Raw genomic sequence first — 20201 nt, forward strand, 5'->3', positions numbered from 1 at the left:
CCACCGTACTTCCCCACTGAAGGCAGGTCGGTTCTCGTTGCCCTGGCCAAGCCCCTCTCTGTCCTCTCTGCCCCCTCCTCACTGCACGTGGATGTCCAGGGGAAGGAAACAGGAAGTAGGCTGTTCCTCGGGGCCAGCGCTCGCCACACCCCTCTCTGGCCAGCCAGCAGTGTGGGTAGCTGCGACACCCAAGCTGACGACAGGAACTCCGGGCCTTTGGCATGACACTGCTGGCAGCCCTTGGCCACACCCCAGAAACGCCTGTCTACGGGTCTCCGAGCCAAACCCTTCTCTGTGTTTGGCACAAAAGCTGCTCTGACCCGGGGCCAGAGTTCTCTTTTCCAAAACAAAAATCTGAGTCTCTTCCCTGCTTAAATACTCCTATAGCTACACATCCTATAGATATGCTCTCTTATCTATCCTGTCACTTCCTGTTGCTAGAGAACAAAGTCCAGGACCAAGCGACCATGATAAAGGGTCTCTCTGCATCCTTCCAGCTTTATTCCCACAACCGTGCTGCCAGATCCAGCCTCCCTGAGCTGGTCACAGCTTCCCAAACAGGCCACACTCTTTGATGCCTTATCTTTAAATATGCTGTGCTCTGTGCCTGGTAGGGCACCTCCCTGCCCTTTCTCTGCATAGCACACTCCTATCCATTCTTCAAAACCCTTCCCAGCATCACCTCGTCAGTAAAGCCTTGTCAGCCTCCCCCTGGTTATGTTGGTAGCTCTGGGCTTTGTGCCTGTACGGTGTTTGGCCATCCTCTCACAGCCCATCTGGTGTTACTGTGGCTCTTTCATCTTGAGGATGGTCTCTTATTCACCTTAGTATCCCCAGCACCTCGCCCAGCACCTGGGAGGTGCTAAGTGATGCAGAGCTGGACTTCAGATTCACCACGTCACAGCCACTGCTCCCACATCCTTAAAGAAGGAAACAGCACTTCAAGGAAGAAGAATACAGACTCTCCTTCCTTGCAGAGGTTTAATACCAAGAGAAACATCCGCATGAGTGGTGGTGGGGACAGCTTAGACTCAGTGCCGTCATGGCACAGGAGGAAGGGCTAGCTGTTACCGTCACTGGAGAATGCTGGGACCCCGCCTAGGAACACACTCAAGTGGTGGGAAGGGACTCAGACTTTGCCTGATATACCAGACGTGTCCCCTTACTTCCCTTACGGACCACCACCCATGAAGGAAGGGGTCCAGCCCCCACCAAGGCTTCCCTCCACCGTCCCTTGCTCCCCGACCCCCAACTCCAAACATACACGCTCCGGCGGAACCGTGACGATCATGCTGGGTTCAGCCCCCCTGAGCTGTTCACAGCTTCCCAAACAGGTCACCGTCTGGCTCCCCGCTCTGTGACTGCGGTGAAGGTCTTTCTAAAGAGGAGTCTCATCCGTCACTTATTCCCCCTCCAGGGTCTGGGCCTCTAAAAGCCGCCTCTCGAGCTTTTGTCCATGTCTGTCACTTCTTCACACCTCTGGCCACAGCTTCCACTCTGGTCCTCTTGCCCGCCAATCTTCATCTTCCCTTTCCTCACTCTTACCCCAACCTCAGGAGTGCTGTTCTCCAGCTCACATGTGTCTTCTTAAGAGTAGACTGGCGGGGAAGTATGGAAGGGGCAGTCTCTCTCGGAGGAATTTACTGGTGAATCACTAGGGAGTGTGGTTTCTGAGATGGTCAGACTGTCCCACTCCCAAGAAGGGAGGGGGAAAGGCCTCCAGCGCCAGATACCCCGAGTCCTCACACTAGTGGGAAGGGTAGCAGTGGACTCGAGGCCTGAAGGGGGCAAACCCAAGAAAAGCCTTGTACCACGTCATATCCCTAAAGGTCCTGCTCCAGCAATTTATAACCCTCAACCGTGCAGTCATGGTACGTGGTCTTTGGGTTTCTCAACCACTTCCAGAAACTGGGCAGACTCTGGTTCTCCCATTTTAAAGAAGATAATAAAGACTGTCCAGACAACAGAAAATATAGTATCTTGTTTCCAACTTGTAACTACAAGTCTGTTTTTTAAATAATTTACGTATGGTTCTACAGAGTCTAAATGAAAGACCAGTGCTGGTTTTCTCCATGGGAATAAAGAGGAAATAAAAAGGGACAGATCGGCGTGGCTGCTTGATTGACTGTCTCACCAGCTTGCACTCCTTCCTTTGTTCATTCATTCATTCATTCATTTATTCCTAAAGTTATTCGTCCATCCATCCATTTTCAATATCATATGTGCTCTTCCCCTCCCCAAATTATCTGTCACAAAACAGGAAGTTTACATTCTAGCCCTTTTAGAATCTTTCATTTTATGGGCTGCTCTCACGATCACCCTATTTTGAACAAAAATATATGGCCTGGGAAAAAAATATTGGCTCGACATCACTACAATAAATGCTAGTTTGGGCTGCTTACAAAGGTCACCTGATAGAATTGTTTTTTTAAGAAAGGAAGCACGGTACTATAATATAGATTCAGTAACTTTGCTTGGGGGCATAGCCTCACAATTATAAGTGCTGAATTTTGTAAAAGATCGTTTTTCAAAAAGCAATGCACTAAGTAGTTATACTGTAGACATCAAAAGGAAATACCTTCTAAAGGATTTGATTAAACATTTTTCCAAAGTGACATATGAATGGCCAATAAGTACATGAAAAGATGCTCAATATCATCAGCTATTAGGGAAATACAAGTGAAAACCACGACAAGGTACCACTTCATGGCCACTAGGATGGCTAAAATCAAAATTACAGACAATAACGTGTTAACGAGAATGGGAACGATCACACATCGCTGACGGGAGTGTAAAATGGTGCAGCTGCTATGGAAAGCAGTTTGGCCATTACTCAAAAGGTAAACATAGTTATCACATGAGCCAGCAATTCTACTGCTAGGTATGTAACTAAGAGAAATGAAAACATATGCCTGTGCAAAAACTTGTACATGAATGTTCCTAGCAGCATTACTCATAATGGTCAAAAAGTAGAAACAACTCAAGTGTTCATCAATTAATGAATGGTTAAACAAAATGTGGAATATACATACAATGGAATATTAATTGGCAATAAAGGAATGAAGGACCAACCAATACATGCTACAACATGGATAAACTTTAAAAACATTGCGTTAAGAAGTCAGTCACAGGGCTTCCCTGGTGGCGCAGTGGTTGAGAATCTGCCTGCCAATGCAGGGGACATGGGTTCGAGCCCTGGTCTGGGAAGATCCCACATGCCGCGGAGCGACTAGGCCCGTGAGCCACAACTACTGAGCCTGCGCGTCTGGAGCCTGTGCTCCGCAACAAGAGAGGCCGTGATAGTGAGAGGCCCACGCATCGCGATGAAGAGTGGCCCCCACTTGCTGTAACTAGAGGAAGCCCTCGCACAGAAATGAAGACCCAACACAGCCATAAATAAATAAATAAGTAAAATTTAAAAACAAACAAACAAACAAAAAAAACCAAGGGTTCATTTAAAAAAAAAAAAAAAGTCAGTCACAAAAAGACCCACAATGTTGTGTGATTCCATTTATATGAAATGTCCAGAATAAACAAATCCAAAAACCAGAAGGTAGATTAGTGGTTGCCAGGGACTGGCGGAAGGGGAGAATGAGGAGTGACGGCTAATGGGCCGAGGGTTCTTACGGAGTGATTAAAAAAAAAATCCTGCAATTAGATAGTGGTGATGGTTGCACAACTCTGTGAAGATACCAAAATTCACAGGACTGCACATTTTAAAAGGATGAATTTTATGGTATGTGAATTCTATCTCCAAAAAGCTGTTATTAAAAAATATAAATCAACACTTGCTGGGTTAATAAGAAATAGCAAACTCTCTCTAGACTGTAGGGACGATGATATGAGCCAGAACACAGATGATTCAAAGAGGGGTGCTAGCGATGAGAAGGACGCTGATGTCCAGACGTGAGTCAGGTGTCGGCTGTTTCATAAACAGGGAGAGTTGGGGAGAAGCCATATTTTAAATGTAATGTATTATTTTATATAGCGTGTGATTTAAAACGTGCGTCGCTAAAATCATATTAAATATTTTGAAATGTTTACAAACTTACATTAGCTGCTTTTTACACAATCCTGCTTATCAGGAGGCACACGTGTATGTATCAGATGTCCACTGTCAGGCACCATCTGTCCCTGTGACTCTCAGTATAGACACGGTTCTGACCTCAACAGACCTTACAGCCTAGTTCAACCGAGTTAAAACGGAGCTTAGGGCTTCCCTGGTGGCACAGTGGTTAGGAATGCGCCTGCCAATGCAGGGGACACGGGTTCGAGCCCTGGCCCGGGAAGATCCCACATGCCGTGGAGCAATTGAGCCCGTGCGCCACAACTACTGAGCCTGCGCTCTAGAGCCCGCGAGCCACAACTGCTGAGCCCACGTGCCACAACTGCTGAAGCCCGTGTGCCTGGAGCCCGTGCTCCACAGCGGGAGAGGCCACTGCAATGAGAAGCCCGCGCACTGCAAGGAAGAGTAGCCCCCGCTCGCCGCAACTGGAGAAAGCCCGCATGCAGCAACGGAGACCCAACACAGCCAAAAATAAATAAATTAATTAATTAAAAAAAAAAAATGGAGCTTAAGTTTGAGGTCATTTCTATGAAAAGTTTGTAAAATTGATTACGAAACCTGTGGGTCATTCTTAATATTTGGTGCGGTCGTAAGTTCCTTGGAGCTCAGATGAAAGCTTTGGACTTTCTTCCCGTAAACATGTGCATTTTGCTCAGAGGTGAAAATTATGCATCTTCTCCCAGGGCGCTCATGTATGCAATCCCCCCTCACCCCTTGCACATATACACGTCATGCCCCAGGTTGTATTCCTTACTTTGAGATCATTCTTCACTGAATCCACTTGCATCTAGACCCATTCTCCAGTGTATGTGTGTTTAGACACATAAACAATGAGGACTTCAAGAATTGGAGGCCTGGAGAGGATCCCAGATGATCTGGTCTCCCCGCGAGGCAGGAGGGCCCAGGGGTCACTGTGGAAAGGGCAGAGGGCCTGGCAGGCACCTGCCCTCCTCGCTTCAACCCTGGCAAGATCTACTTTACCCTGGTTTACACACTGGGCTTTAACCTAAGATCCATGTTGAAGAAAGTTCTCCTCTAGTTAAGAAGTCCCAAACCCCATTACTGTAAGCACAAATGGAAACACTGAGGCTTGAACTGGCCCACCCAGGTGACTCACCCAAGGTTACATGGCAGGGAGGTGACAGAGCAGTGACTTCCTGGTCTGCTCTCTAGGTAGCGCTCTCTCTGTCACCACACCTCTCCCTGGGAGTGAACACAGGTTTGCAGCTAAGCGTTTAGCAAACAGGTACAGGAAGGGTTTTACTAGACAGAGAATCAGGTAAAGAAAGAGGGAGAAGGTTCAGAGGCCACTCTGGGGACAACGGAGGGCCACCCTCTGGACAGCTCAGAGTGCAGCCACCACGGCAAGCCCCAGGACTGTGCACAGGTGGGTGGAAGTCCAGGTCACTAAAAACTGCCAACCTCTGCCTTGCAAATCTCTCTCCTGTATCCCCAAAGCGACTTCACCCTCTACCAAGGCTCCCTGCCTTTTTTCCTACTCCCTGTTTTTCTCCTGTCATTCAGCCTGGCCACAACGGGCTCCATAAGCAGGAGGATGAGGGGGGAAAGAAGGCAAGGATCCAATGGGTTAGACACTGGAGTAGCTCAGCAAAGGGATTATCGAGCTCCTGCTGTAAATCACCCACTCCCTCTCTCTGGGCTCTAAGAAACCTCCACATGCCCCGAGAGGCCAGGATAGCATCCTGACCCTGGGGGAGAATGCGGTCCTGCTCTGTTGCAACTGGCTGCTGTGAAGCCCAGCACAGGGAATGAGGAAGATCGCATCTGGCCCTGGGGAGCCAGGCATGAGTATGTAAAGAAGGAGGCACATGGAATCCCCAATCCTTGGAATTTGAGGGAGTTTGGAAGAAGAACAAAAGAATGGGAGGGGCTTGATCTGAGCCTGGGGGAGGAGTCTGATTGAAGAAGGTGGAAGGGGCTAGGTGGTCCAGGCAGGACAGAGGACTTGGGCAGAGGTTTGATGAAGACCAGTGGGCAGACCAGGCTAGCTGGGATGAAGGGCTTAGTTTGGAAAGTATGGGGAAGTAAGAAGAGAAGGTAAATGAGGGTCAGATTACAGAGGGCGTTAAACAGTAAATGCAAGGGATCTGGATTTGCCTAGAGGCACAGGAGCTTCTGAGGGAACCAGAAATAAGGAGAGGCTCTTAGGTAACATCAGGTGATATTGGGTAATATGGGTCAGACTAGGGTAGGGGCATGGAAAAGGGAGGGAAGGAATGAGAGGCATGAAGAAAGAATTTGCAGGATTAGTGATGGGTAAGATAAGAGCAGAGCAGAAAGGGAAGATAATTCCAAGGTTTTTGACCTGAGTGTCTAGGAGAACTACAACTTCATGAACAGGAGGGATGCCAGAAGGAGACAGTTTGGTGTAAGAAAACGATGAGTTTAGTTTTCAACTTGTAACATTGAAGATGAGTTACTCAGGTGGAAACTCTTAGAGTTATTCTTACAGATTCTTGGAAGTCCAGAGCTGAAGCAAGGGAGGAGGGTCAGACAGGAGGGGGAGACCAGGAGTTGTCTGAACTGATGACGGTGGATAAGGGGGCGGCAGACTGAAGTGCATGACTCTCCAGGAGGCTGCCATACAGAGGCTGCCATTAGACCTCTAGACAGGCTGACACTTAGTGCATCGCTACCAAAGATGAGGTCCCTGGGAAAGGGCTTACACATGAACTGAGAACACAGAGGAAGGAGAAGATTAAGGGGAATGACAAATTACTTACATAACCCAAACAATTTGATGCTCCCATAAACCTTACATCTTTTAAATCCATGTAAGGACCAATTTCAACTCAGAGAACATAGAAGCCTCTGATCGACCAGCAGATATTCTCCAGGACCCACAGATCATCCCAGATTACAGAATTTATCCAGACTCTTGAGACTCCCACATGCCCCGCCTTTGAGGTGAAGCTCTTTACTCTCTGATGCACTTTATACACTGCTGCCCAAATCTGATCATGCCCCCTTCACCCAAGTTCATATCTCAAGAGCTCTCTGCAGCCTTTAGAATAAAGTCCAGTGGCTCCCTACAGCCTTCAAATGATGTCCAAACCCTTCAGCCACCATGTTCGAGCCTTATGTAAGTTTCCACCCTTAACTTAATTGCCCTTTGATACTCTTGGCTCCAGCCAAAATGAGTCATTCAAAGCACGCCTCGCCACCTCCCTTTTATTTACACTCTTTGACCACAACAACTGTTCCAAGTTTCCGTGGCCATACACTAGACATCCTTTGAGAACTTTTCCAAATGCCCCTTCCTCCAAGAAGCATTCCCAGACAATCCAGACAGAAGAATTCTCTCCGTTCTCTGACCTCATATAGCACTTTATTGGTGCCTCTTTTATGGCATCAAAAGTCCCCATCTTGTCTTACAGTTATTTATCTTTATGTATTACAACCCCAAGCAGACTGTAAACTCGTTGAGGACAGATACAGTCCCTCAGACACAGGGAAAGATTATATACTCTGAGTGACGAGGGGGCTGAAGGAGGGGAGAAATATTGAACAAATGCCAAGAATGAGTCCCAGGTGAGAAAACTCAGGCTCCGAGGGGTTACATAACTAGGCAATGTCAACCAAGGAGGAAGTGACAGATCAAGACTCAACCCACGTCTTTCTGACCCAAACTCTTCATCTTTCCAGGGATCCTGCCCTGCGGTGTTTTATGAGGCATTTTCACATAAGCCAAGTGTTTCTCTCAACGACCCTATCAGGGATGTGGTACTAGTTCTTCATTTTCAAATGAGAAAAGTGAAGCGACTTACCCAAAGTCACACAGCTAGCAACTGGAAGAATCTAGACCAAAGCCGTGTCTCCTGACCCCTGACCGTCTGTCCACTCACCCAGGCTGACAATCTGCCAGCATTGAGCTGGGGGCTTGAGAACTTCAGCTCGGGACAGCCACTCACAACTGCCTAAATGGACATGGGCATGTTTCTGTGCCCAGCATCTGTGTATATAGCAGACCAAAGGTAAACCGATGCCGCTAAGAGCATCTTCGAAGGTGCTGGAGGATCAGATCTCTGGTAACCTGCCTGGAGCTGGAACTGGGGGTGGGGAGAATGTACACCTGAGCCAGGGAGAGGAGCTGGGTTCTCACCCCCAAAGCTCCGGAAGAACAAAGAGAGTGCTTGAGGCTAGGTGCGGGGGAGGACGAGACAGTTGACATTTATTTAGAAACCAGAAAAACACGTGATGCTCCAAGTGGCAGGTACCCGAGGAAGGACGGTTCCCTCACCGGTGGGAAATGGTACCCCTCCCCCAGAAGAGCAAAACCCGAACTCAGGGCAGAATTCCCAATGGGCCCACAGGTGTCCCAGTGGGACTGCAACAACCAGGGAGTCTGAGAGGCAGCTGGAAGACCCTTAGAGAAGGAAAGGGCATGAAACACGGGGACTGCGGTCCTGGGGCCCTCAAAGTTGTTGGGAGAATTGGCCTATTGAAAGGGAGGCTAGTCCACGAGTCAAGAACTAACCCCAGCAGCAAGCTCTAAACTCTGGGCAAGTACATTCCTTTGAGCTCCTGTGTAGTGAGCTATGGTGCCAGGTTCTGCGTGGGTGGATTTCAGGACGTAAAAGGGAAGAAGGAGACGGGAGAGGAGGAAAATGTTAGTGAGCTGTCACCAGGATAGAAAAGGGGAAGGCTTCCCTTCCACGGCCTTGGTGGTGGTTGATCTCAGTTCTAATCACGTTGACCAGCTGCCTTTAGTGCTGGGCAAGGTAAGAGCTGGGTGGGGTCTGCAGCCCATCCGCAGCCCACCTAGAGGGTCACTTGGAGACAAAATCCTGCACTCCTATCAACCCACCCCTCGTGTCTAGGTAAAAAGTGCATCGGAATACAGTCTCCAGCCTGCTCTCTTAATCAAACCGTCATCGTGAGTAATAATTATACCTTGGGAAACGGCAGAGTGACTCAAAAGAGCTGCGCCCTGCCCCACCGCCGCCCCCTCGCATGGCTCAGAGCTTCGTGCTGGGTGCCTAGAACCCCGGAAGCCGAAGCCACCATTTTCCCCTGCCGGTCAGCCCTCGGAGCGCCTTCAGTGGCCGTGCGGACTCCGGTGTCTGGTGGGCAGCAGTAGAAAGTCTCTTTGCTGGCTACAGAGCTAATCAGGCCAGGCTGTCACAGACACAGTGCACTGGGGGCGGGGTGTGCGGATGCAGGTTGGGGGCAAGAAGCAAATTCTGTCTTGTACATGATGCACAGGAGAAGCCCACTTCTGCCCCTCAGAACATGGCCTTTTTCCCCGGTGGGGGGGGGGGGACAGGAAATGGCCCTTCCCCACCAGCTCAGATCAACTCAAAGTATGAAATAGAATGACAAGGAGAGCTACATTCATTGTGTGCCTGAATGTCTTATGTACAGCCAAGGTTATTAAGCTGGTGCATAAGGCCATCTGGGACATTAACATACTGGACTAGTCCATCCAAGCTTGTCAATGTCCACCCCAGGGCCCTGACTGCCTGCCTCGTCCGCCTCCCAGGTTCCCTGTGACCACTGGTACAGCAGGCTCAGTTCTGTTAGATCCTTGCCCATGCCTTAGTGGCTGCTGATATTTGGCATATTACTCCCGGTATACCCTCACAAAAAGCCCTGTCATTATCTCAGAGATGAGGAAGAGAGGGCTACACGACTTAGCCAAGGTCACACAATGAGTCCCAGAGCCAGAGCTGGAACCCAGGCTGACTGACCAAGTCCGGGCGCTGGACCACTGGACCACCAACCACGCTAATGTTTGGGGGACTCTCACCACTCTCCCTGCTCCTCCCCCTTTACCCTAGAACTGGCCCAGAGTCTAAGAGAAATTCTTGATCGGGGAGCCAGCAAGAACTTCTGTTAATTACCACCCTTTCTGCCCAAGGACCTCTTTATTCCAGCCCCCTCAGAGATCCATTCATCTGGGAGGCCAGGGCCACAGAGTCCCGAGCCTATGAGCCTTCTGGGCAGGGAGAAAAGTAGGAATAGGACACCTACCGCTCGGGGTTCACCCAGGGGACGCTTCCTCCCCTCCCCTGCCTCAATTGTACTTTCCTTAACAATATTAAGAACATATGGAATGACTGCCATACCCTGGAGGGCTACACGCTGAGAGAGATACTTTTCCAGGGTCCTCCGAACAATGGGCAATGGGTGTGAACTGTGGTAGGAAGATTTAGGCTGACACAAGTGGGGGTTTGTGTCTGTGAGGGATTAGTGATGCTGGGACAGGGGCTTCGGTCCCTGAAGATCTTCTGTAAATTGGACACTACTAAGTCCAGGCTAGAGTTATGGGATGAATAATGTCCGCAGAAAGATCTGCTTGGTTCCAGAACTGCACCTACATCAACAGTCAGTAGGAGTGGAGTGCTATTCCCACTGAGATGGTAGTAGGTGTCCCCCAAACCCACTACAAGGGGTCTATAGTCAAATTTAGGGGATGCTAGTAAGTCCAGCGATAACAGGAGTCTTTTCTGAGGAACTGACCATAGCCTTGATCATATAAATACGCAGGACAAATCTCCGAGAGTGGGCTCACTGGAACGTTTCACCAGTGCAACACCTGTAACTATCTCATGGCAGAGAGTTTCTCTGAACACTGTTTGGCAAATGCTGCTCTAAAGAACTGGGGACAAGATGCTTACCACTGGGCAGGGGGACGGGGAGATTTAGCCACTGGAAAGAGAGACCATTTGTAACCCAGTGGTTCCCACAAGGGAAACACACTTTCCATTTCCTCTTTCTCTTAACAAATTCTTAACTCCCTCCAGGTTCCCTTCTAGGAGGCCCCCTAATTCGCTCTTATAAATGCCCCCATTAAAGTCAAGACAAGGCATCCTTACTTCTTCTACCCCTGAGCTCTATTTCTCTAATAAGGTACTCCTTTTAAAAATGGGAATATTGACAGCTAAGTTTTATGGTACATTTGTCTGTGTCAGTTGTGCTTGGTGTGTTACCTGGATTCTCCCTTCTAATTCATTCACATTTCCGTTCAGTTAATTCACCTTTGAGTTACCGCCCTCCCCCCCTCCCCAGGGTTTTCCAGGGCATCTGGGAAGCAAGTCAATGACAAAGCTGAAAAACTGACCCAAGCTCTCCCTTTCTGCTCAGGAGCTAACCCACTCTCTCACTAGGAGAAGGACCTCCACCATGTACTTCCCCTGCGGACTCTGAGTGCTCAATAAATATAAACAGAAATAAACAAGCCCCAAGCACTTCAGGGATGCTACTTTGGTTACCCCTGTGAAAGAGCTATGAAGATTAGTATCTACCACTTTTTCTTCAGCACTCCCTGGGCAATTTACATACATTACCACGGATCCACTCCACAACCTGAACGAACAGATACTCTTATCCTCATTTCTGAAAAGAGATTCTGGGGTTACAAGGAGTTAAGTGGTTTACATAAGGCCTCATAGCAGGCAAGTGGCCAAGTTGGCATTTGAATTCAGGTTCATTGGGCTCCAAAGACCAAGGAATTGTCTTTCTTTTGTTTTTAAGAAATAACAGGCTCAATCAGTGAAGGAGCCCCAAAGTGGAATCTAGGAGGATTGGTTACAAGATAATATGTCCTGGGCAGCGGGGGTGGGATGAAGTGGGAGATTGGGATTCACATATATACACTATTGATACTATGTATAAAATAGATAACTAATGAGAACCTACTGTATAGCACAGGGAACTCTACTCAGTGCTCTGCGGTCACCTAAATGGGGAGGAAATCCAAAAAAGAGGGGATATAAGTATATGTATAGCTGATTCATTTTGCTGTACAGCAGAAACTAACACAACATTGTAAAGCAGCTATACTCCAATAAAAATTAATTAAAAATTAATAAATTTTAAAAAATAATAAAAAAAGAAAAAAAAAAAGATAATACGTCCTGAGACTGTTCCCGTGGTGCCTGGGCACTACGCTACCCTTCACTCCCCAGCACTGTAGCATCCTCAGCTTTCCCCCAGAGGACAGGTGCCAGATAAAATACCAGATGTCCAGTTAACTTTGAATTTCAGATAAACAGTGAATAATGTCTTAGTATAAGTATGCCCCAAAGATTGCATGGGACATAGTTATACTTGACAAATATTCATTGCTTATCTGAAATTCAAATGAGTGTCCTGTATTTTCATTTGCTAAATCTGGCAGCCCCGCACCCTTGAGTCAAGTCGGAGGCTGCTGGCTCTAGGGCCCAAGTGACAGGAGTTGCCATGGCAGCCAGAACAGGCCCTTCTGGAGCTGTCTCCCCCACCTCTCCAGCTTCAACTCGCCCCTGCACTCTCCACGTGCTGAACACCCCGAGCTACTTTCAGTTTCCGGGGTGCGTCCCGCTGCTTCTGGCCTCAGGTCTCAGCACTTGCTGTGCGCTATGCCGTTCATCCCCCTTTATCCCTCCCGGGCTAATTCTACCAATCCTTCAGGTCTCCACTTAGAGTCACTTCTGCCAGGAAGCCTTCCGGGACACGCTGACCGGCTCCACCCACAGCCCCCAGCACTGGGCTGGTCAGCACCTGTTCCTTCCCTGCCCACGGCACTGCTCGGGGCGCAGGGCTGGGTCCCACGCACCCTGGTCTCCCATGCCCAGCGCCAGCACCTGGCCTCAGGTAGGAAGTCAGCCAATGCTTATTGAATGAAGGAATGAGGGCAGAGTGTCGTGCCAGAGCTGGTCTCTCCATGTGACTACTTCCCTCCCTCCTTCCATCTTCACGCACTTTTTTGTCTCTGCTTCCTCTTCGCCCTCCCCCAGAGGAGTTGTGAAAGGCTGGAGTTAGGTCCACACCTGCATTCCTTGCCCTCAAGGGAGGGGCCTCCTTGTGCCCCTTCCCTGATCTTTTCGAACCAACTGCCCCGAGGGCTCACGTCCAGCTGTGGGTCGGGGAAAGCTCTTCCTCTTCTGGTTTCTGAGCGCCCCTGGCGAATGCCCCCCGTGTGTCCAAAATTCGGCTCTCCTTCTCCCCCGCCCCGACCCCTTGGAGGAGCGTAATTGGACTGAGCTCCAAGCTGGCGTGTGGGGAGACGCCAGTGTCAGACGGCTGAGGTTTAGGGCAGGTGGTGGGGCTCGGTGGGCTCAGAACAGCACCCATATGTTGCCTGTTCACCCACCCAAGGCTTTGCCCACGCACAGCCTGACAGGAGGAGAAGGCGGCTCAGAACTTAACCCTTTAGGGGCATTCCGAAGTAATGTCACAAAGACCCGGGGTGGCAGCGAGCGTTAACTTTAGTCCCCACAACACACAGGCACACACACATACACACGCACGCACACACACACACACGCACACGCGCGCACACACGCACGCGCACACACGCACGCACAGAGTTCTGCTTCTACCCCCCTGCAGAGCCCTGCTTGCTTCCAGTCGGCGCTAGATTCAGAAGATGCCCTCTGGGGGGCGGGGAGCGCAGTGGGTTGTGCGTGGGAATGTGAGCAGGGTGGGCGAGCCGAAGGGCATGGCAGGGGGCACAGCAGGAAGCGGCAGAGGCTCTAAGGCAGGAGTTGAAGAAGTTGGATTCTGAAAGCTCTCTGGCCTGACCTTTAGAGGCAGGCGGCCTTTCTGTGCCCTCCCATCACCCCCCCATCCTCCCCTGTCTGATAAGAGAACTAAGAGGGAAAAACACCCTTTCGTCTCAAATAAACTCCAAAAATAGAATCCCTCTCCCTCCGCGGAGGGCTCGCCGGCCCCGGGAGCGCCCCACGCCGCAGCGCCCACTTTTGGGCCCGCGGCTCCCGGTCCCGTCTGGGTCCCCGCAACCCCGGAGTCACCCCGACCCTCCCGCCTCGTCCAGCCTCCACCTTCTGGCTGGGCGCTCAGCCCCGATTGCGATCGCGGGAGGGGACTCACACGGAGCGAAGCGCCGACCCGGCGGCGGCTCCTCGGCTCGGCCAGGGGCGGCGGGGCGGCGGCAGGTGAGAGGTTCTTCTTAAGGGGTGCGCGGCGGCTCCGGGGGCTTCCGCTGAGAAACAGCGCTGACAGGTTTGTGTTTTCCCCTCTCCTCCTCCGACTTAACCACACCCCTGCTGCTCTCCTCCCCACTTCCTTAAGGGGTGGGGTGTGTTGTCTGCGGTGCCGAGCATGTGCTGCTCCAGCCTCTTACCATAAACTCTGAAATAGACGCCGCCGCCGGTTTCCGGAGCTGCACGTACCCAGAGATGGGGGGCCATCTCTGCCACGCCCCGACCCTAGGTGGGGTCTTCTGCTGTTCTGTCCGCCCCCCATGAGCAGTTGAGCACCCCCATTCCTACCACCCCTTCCTTTTTCTTCCTGTCTACTTGGAAACTTTGGGAGGCCACACTTAGAGCTTGGCATTTCCTCTTAGCCCCCAGGTATGTTTCAGAGCTGGAGACTCACCTGCCTGCCACGCTCTCACCATCAGTGTCCCTCCCGGTCTCTTCAAGTCCTAAAGTGCCCAGGCCCTTTTGGGGGCACCAGAAATCAGGTGAATATCGCCAGGAGCTTTGGCAGAACTGGTCGAGGGGCCTGAACGCCATGGACCAGGTCCCTGCGCTGTAACAGCCAGGACCAGAGGCACAAGAATAGTCATAGGAACTGGGCAGCCTTTCTCACCCCATCTCTACACCAGCCCACTTGGTTTGTTGCCTAAACCAAGAGGCTGGTTTACCTCTTCACTCAGGCCAGCAGGGCAGTGAGAGTCAAGGCACTTAGCAACCCCTTTCCCTATCACTGGAAAGATTCCAGACTTTCTCCTGAGTAGGAGGAGGTGAACCGGTCTTAGCATAAGGTCAAAAAGCTGGTGTGTCACAGTGTTGCCCCACACCCTCAGAGCTCCTCTCCAGAGCCCTCACCCCAAACTTCTTCATTCTGTATCCTGTGAAGGGTTGGGATCTCCCACAGTTCTAGAGGATGCTATTCACAAAGACGTCTCTGAGGATGGTGCCCCCTGGCGTTGTGCAGCCACATGTGACAGCCCTGCATACACTATACTCACCCCCAGACTCTCTCACCCCCCTCTCCAAACTCAGCAGACGGGTCACCCCAGGAGAAAAGCCAGCATTTGGTGAGCATGTCTAAATGCCAACCACTGTGCTAAGGAAGCACTCAGTTTACATTTCATCTATGTTTACGTTTCCTTTAATTCTTCCCATTTTCTGAAAACTGAGATTAAAAGATTAACATGTCCAAGGCCACAAAATCAGAAAATCAGTGTTCCTCCAAGTATGATCAGTGGACTGCCTGTAGCTTTTAAAATGCAGATACCTGGGACTTCCCTGGCAGTCCAGTGGTTAAGACTCTGAGCTTCCAATGCAGAGGACACAGGTTCGATCCCTGGTCAGGGAACTAAAATCCCACATGCAACGCGGCCAAAAAAAAAAAAAAAAGCAGATACTTGGATGCCACTCCAGGTCTACTGAAAATCAGAATCTCTGTGCCTGGGGCCCACTCCCTCACTCAGGGTAACTTACAACCCACCTGACGGAGCTCACGAACACGACTGCTGGAGCTCTGCCTTGTTCATCCCGTCCATCGATCAGCCATGTTCTCAGCACCAGGTAATGCCAGGGTCTGCAAAGCAGCGAGAAGTCATACAAGTAGGTATCGAGGGAGACCTTGGCTAGGGCTTGGGCGACAAGGCAAGTCAGATGGGGTAAACTGGAGTTAGCAGGGGACATATGGGGGAAGACGAGGCACTAACCGACCACTCTATGAAGAAGATTGTCAGAGGGTGTCAGCAAGCAGGTGGCCCATCCGTCTTCCTGTGCACGGGAATGAGGTGATGAAGGTCCAGCAGTGTGAAGGTTGGGGACCTGCGTGAATCGTGGAGAGTCTGATGCCATGTGATGACAGTGGGAACTCAAGAGCAAGGCAACTGCAGACTGGTTTAAGAAAAGGTGAGTTTGTGTATGCTGCCTTCCTGTGGCCAAATCCATGAACTACATTCTCACTGGGTCCTAATTCAGGGAAAGAAAAGTTTTCAGATATTCAAAATTTTGAGGTTGTTGAAGTCTTCAGCAATCTTTTTGAAGCTCCAATATCTAGCTCCTAGAATCGTAGCATCATAGGTTTTATTTATGAAAGAGACCCTGAGAAACTCCCTGCAGTGGATGACTCCGTCTTCAGGTCTTATGCTCTGTCCAGTGTTGCCCGTGAAAGGCTAAGGTGATGGGGTCAAACATCTCTGCCTGTTACTTGCCTCTAAAAAATACCTATCAGAAACACTTTCAGGAGCCTAGAACTCTATATAAAGGCTCTTAAAAATTCTACCCATGGCTCTTTGTGGGTTGGGATAGTGACCTATGCCAGTGAAGATGAAAAAAATTTCCCTTCTATCTACTTCTGTCTGTCTCAAGCCGAGACAGTGCTATTGTGGGAAGCCCTGGTTGGAGGTGGGGGGAGAAATGTGGGGCTGGTTCAGCAGGAGAAGGAAACTATAAGAAAAAAACACTTTGAATTTTCCATTTAAATGTTCCACCCTCACCCCAGGTTCGAGTCTTCAACCCTCCATCACTTGGCTCCGGCAACACAGTCCTTTCCAGTCTTCCCCATAAGTGTCAGTAACATTATCCCAGGAACCAAGTGTTAAGTCCCGAATCACCTTTGACTCTCCTTTATCACCCCATAGCCATTCTATCTCTAGGTCCTGGGAATTCTTCCAAGCATTTTTCCTATTCATCATTTTCTTTCTAGTCCTATTGCCCCTACCATGGTTCATGGTCTGTTTGTCTTATGCCCAGACTTGTAAAAAGGGTTCTCCTAACCTGTCCCCCACTCCCATCCCAAAAGGAGTTGGGACTGGAGCTCGGTAAAGTGGTCTGAGCTGGTGATGAGCTTCTGGTTGGCATCTGAAACTGCAAGAATGGATGAGATGGTCTGGGGCGGAGTAAGAGGGAGCAGAGACCTTAAGGTCAGGCTCTTGCCAGGAGCAAACTTAATGAAGAGGAGAAAGGTGGATGGGGTGGGCTGATGAGTGAATTGGAAGTGAAGTCATGGAGGCAGCATGTCTTGGCTGAAGGAGGACTTGAGAGATGCGGGTGATTAAGGGGGCTGTGGGTTGAAAGAGGGCTGTTTAATCATTTGTTTAAGATGCAGGTTTAAATGCACATGGGAAGGATCCAGTCTAGAGGGAATACATGACCTTGGGCAGGTGAATCCATCTCTCTGAGCTCATATCTCCTAATCTAGAATAGAAGACTAAGGACTACCCGCTCTGCCTATTTCACAAGGTTTTGTGATGCCCAAATTAATAAGTATGAAGATGCTATAAAATGCTATAGTTATTATTTTTAGAAGTGATAGGAATTAAATAGGATAGGATTAGTGGGGAGATAGTACATATGTTTCTGTTAGATAGGTAGTTTGTCAAGTGTTCACTGTGACCAGAACTTTCATCCATCATCTAATCTTCACAACAGTTGAGGTTGATAATAATATTCTTATTTTGTAGAAAGGAAAAGGAGGCTTGGAGAAGGTAAATAAAAAATTTGTCCACCACCCAGGTGGTAAAGAGCGAAGCTGAATCCAAACTCATTAATAGCAGGGCCATGATGGTATGTAATTAGAGTCTCTCCATTATGGACAAAGGAATTAAATCACATAATATAAATTTACTATTTCAATAAATTTCATTTTAGAAGGATAGTGTGGTTATAAGTGTTCAGAACAAAAAAAAAAGATTAACAAAGAAAAAACTCATGGGCACAAGGACTAAATAATTGAAGTTGCTCACGACCAAAGGACATCTATCTCTAATTTAACCAGGCACCACTAGGTGTACTAAATGGACCACAGTTGAGGCCAAAATGGAGGACTCAAAGCCACACCCTTGACTTCTAAAGAACCCTTTATTCCATCCATGAAAGCATTCCTGGTTGTCCCCCTTTCTTCACTTATAGAGAATCCCTGAATTTTAGTTGGCCAGAGGCTGCCCAAAATAAAGACTACCTTTCCCAGTCTCCCTTGCAGGTGTGACTGTGATTAAATTCTGGGCAGTGGCTGGTGAGTAGACGTTATGTGTGCAGCTTCAGGACCAAGTCCTTCAAGGGAATGGGTAAGCCCTCTGCTAGTCCCTTTTCCACTTCCACCTGATGATGGGACCTGGAACAGTCATCTTGGTCTGTGGCGTTGAGAATAGCAGAGTAACGTGAGAGATGAAGCCTGGGTCCCTAATGAACACCATCAAGCCACCATGCTAGCCCCAGACATGGTCTGGACCTGGGAGAACTTTTATGCAAGAGAGAAAGAAACACTTCAATTGTTCACGTTACTGAACTTGAGGCTTTTCTGTTGAAAACCAAAGCCTAAACCGAATTCTAACTAATATACCATCATTTAGCCCATTTTCTTTTATATACAAATTAAGGCAGAACCTCAACATCCCCATCTATAAAATGGGAATAATTGACAGGGTTTTGGGAAGACTAGAGATAATACATGTAAGTTTTCTTGCTAGTGCTGTGGTTCACAGTGGACAATAATATAATACAACAATATTATAACCTGTTGTAACTTTAAAAGATGCATTCCTGAAATAAAAATCATGGTTGCTTTAAAATATTCCACACACGCCACCCCCCAATAGTGTAGGGGAGAGGAGGAACAAAAACAGCAAAATTGAGAACTGATGTAAGATGAAAGATGGGTACATGGAGGTTAATTACACTGTTCTCTCTAATACTGTGTTTGAAAATATTCACAATGAAAAAGTTAAAATAAATAAAATTATTCCACAGAGAAAAAAAAAGGAATTCCTGGACATAATCCAAAGTGTCTCCTTGGGAAAAATGAAACCATATTAAATGCAGTGAGAAATTAAGTTGGGTACCCAAGAGGGAGGGCAGATGGATCAGGCTGAAGAGTGTTTTTATTTTCAGCAGTTTCCACAGCCCGGGGCACTGCTGCCAGCCCTTCTGTAGCTCCCCAAGGTGGCCACAGGACAGTGGGCGCTGGGATGCTCTTGGAAAGTGCCTGCATGGAAGCGGATGGAGCCCGCCCCGCCCACTCCGGGTCAGCTCCATGACTCCTGTGACTTTGACCTTGTTGGTTCCCAGTCCTTTACCCCCACCTGTGAGTGAGCTCACCAGGTCCTCCACTGCCTATGGAAAACCTCTGAAGCAACAGAGTGACTGCATGACTCTTGCCATTGTTGATGCCAGCGATTCTAACACACGTGGCTATCAGGTCCCAGCCCACACTATGCTAGAAGCATCAACTAGGAAGGGAGAGCAGGTTGCTGCAGGCAGATTCATTGTTAGTAGCAAGAAGAACCTCTAAGCAAGAAAGAACAAATGCCTAGCCAATGCAAGAACCCACAAATCACAGGCATCTGTGGCCATTTAAGGGACAAAGAACCCCACACACTTCATTAACTCCTGAGGGCACCCCGTTATTACCCAGCCCAGCCCAGCCCAGTAATTATTGTCTATTTTGGTTAAGTCATGAAGAAAAGCTTAAATTCTGTTCTGCATCCTCTATTTTAGAGAGAAAAAAGCACATGATGTATTTCAGAAATTTTTCTGTTAAAAATGTTTGCCATAAAATAATTGGGGGCTTAAAGATAAATTTCAGGAACATGGAACATCAGTTTAGATTTCATTTTGTCAAGTGGTCAAGTTGCCAGTCTGTACCAGAGTATTTTACCACCCTCAATCCTTCACAATGAGTAGCAGCAGTGTGCAGGCTTCACTGGGGACCTCCAAACAAGGGGTCAAACCCCCAAATGCTGACAGAGACAGGGTAGGGAGCGTGAGGGAAGCTGGCTGGATAGGGACCGTGGCAAACAGGAACAAATGTCCCCCCCTACAAGAAGCAGCTGCTATTCAGCTCAAGTCTCTTACCATGCAGGAGAGGGAGCTTAATGTAGCAATGTAGGCAGATCTTTCTTTCTTTAAAAGCAAAGGCAGACAGCGACTTCTATGGCAGTCCAGTGGTTGGGACTTCGCCTTCCAATGCAGAGGGTGCGGGTTTGATCCCTGGTCAGGGAGCTAAGATCCCACATGCCTTGGGGCCAAAAAAACAAAACATAAAAGAGAAGCAATGTTGTAACAATTTCAATAAAGACTTTAAAAATTGTCCACATCAAATGAAAAAAAAATCTTAAAAAAAAAAAAGCAAAGGCGGACAGTGACGATCCGAACAGGAAATTAAGAAAATATTTCCATTTACAATAGTATCAAAAAGAATAAAA

The 20201-nt window shown here is 48.8% G+C and overlaps 1 protein-coding gene across 9 annotated transcripts in view; it reads right to left on the reverse strand.

The window, feature by feature from the left end:
* PTK2B (protein tyrosine kinase 2 beta) overlaps positions 1-20201 on the reverse strand; it is a 139121-nt gene that overhangs the window by 113960 nt on the left and 4960 nt on the right. For 7 of the 9 annotated variants that reach the window (XM_007192745.2, XM_007192744.2, XM_007192743.2 and 4 more), the window contains exon 1: positions 13904-14063. The gene's annotated coding sequence lies outside the window, so the exon portion shown is untranslated. Of the gene's footprint in view, positions 1-13903; positions 14064-14410; positions 14552-15490; positions 15584-15713; positions 15826-19851; positions 20015-20201 lie in introns of those variants that run through there. The other 2 variants (XM_028169171.2, XM_028169170.2) reach the window with 2 other exon arrangements.

Source organism: Balaenoptera acutorostrata, chromosome 6 (genome assembly GCF_949987535.1).
Source record: "Balaenoptera acutorostrata chromosome 6, mBalAcu1.1, whole genome shotgun sequence".
NCBI lineage: Eukaryota > Metazoa > Chordata > Mammalia > Artiodactyla > Balaenopteridae > Balaenoptera > Balaenoptera acutorostrata.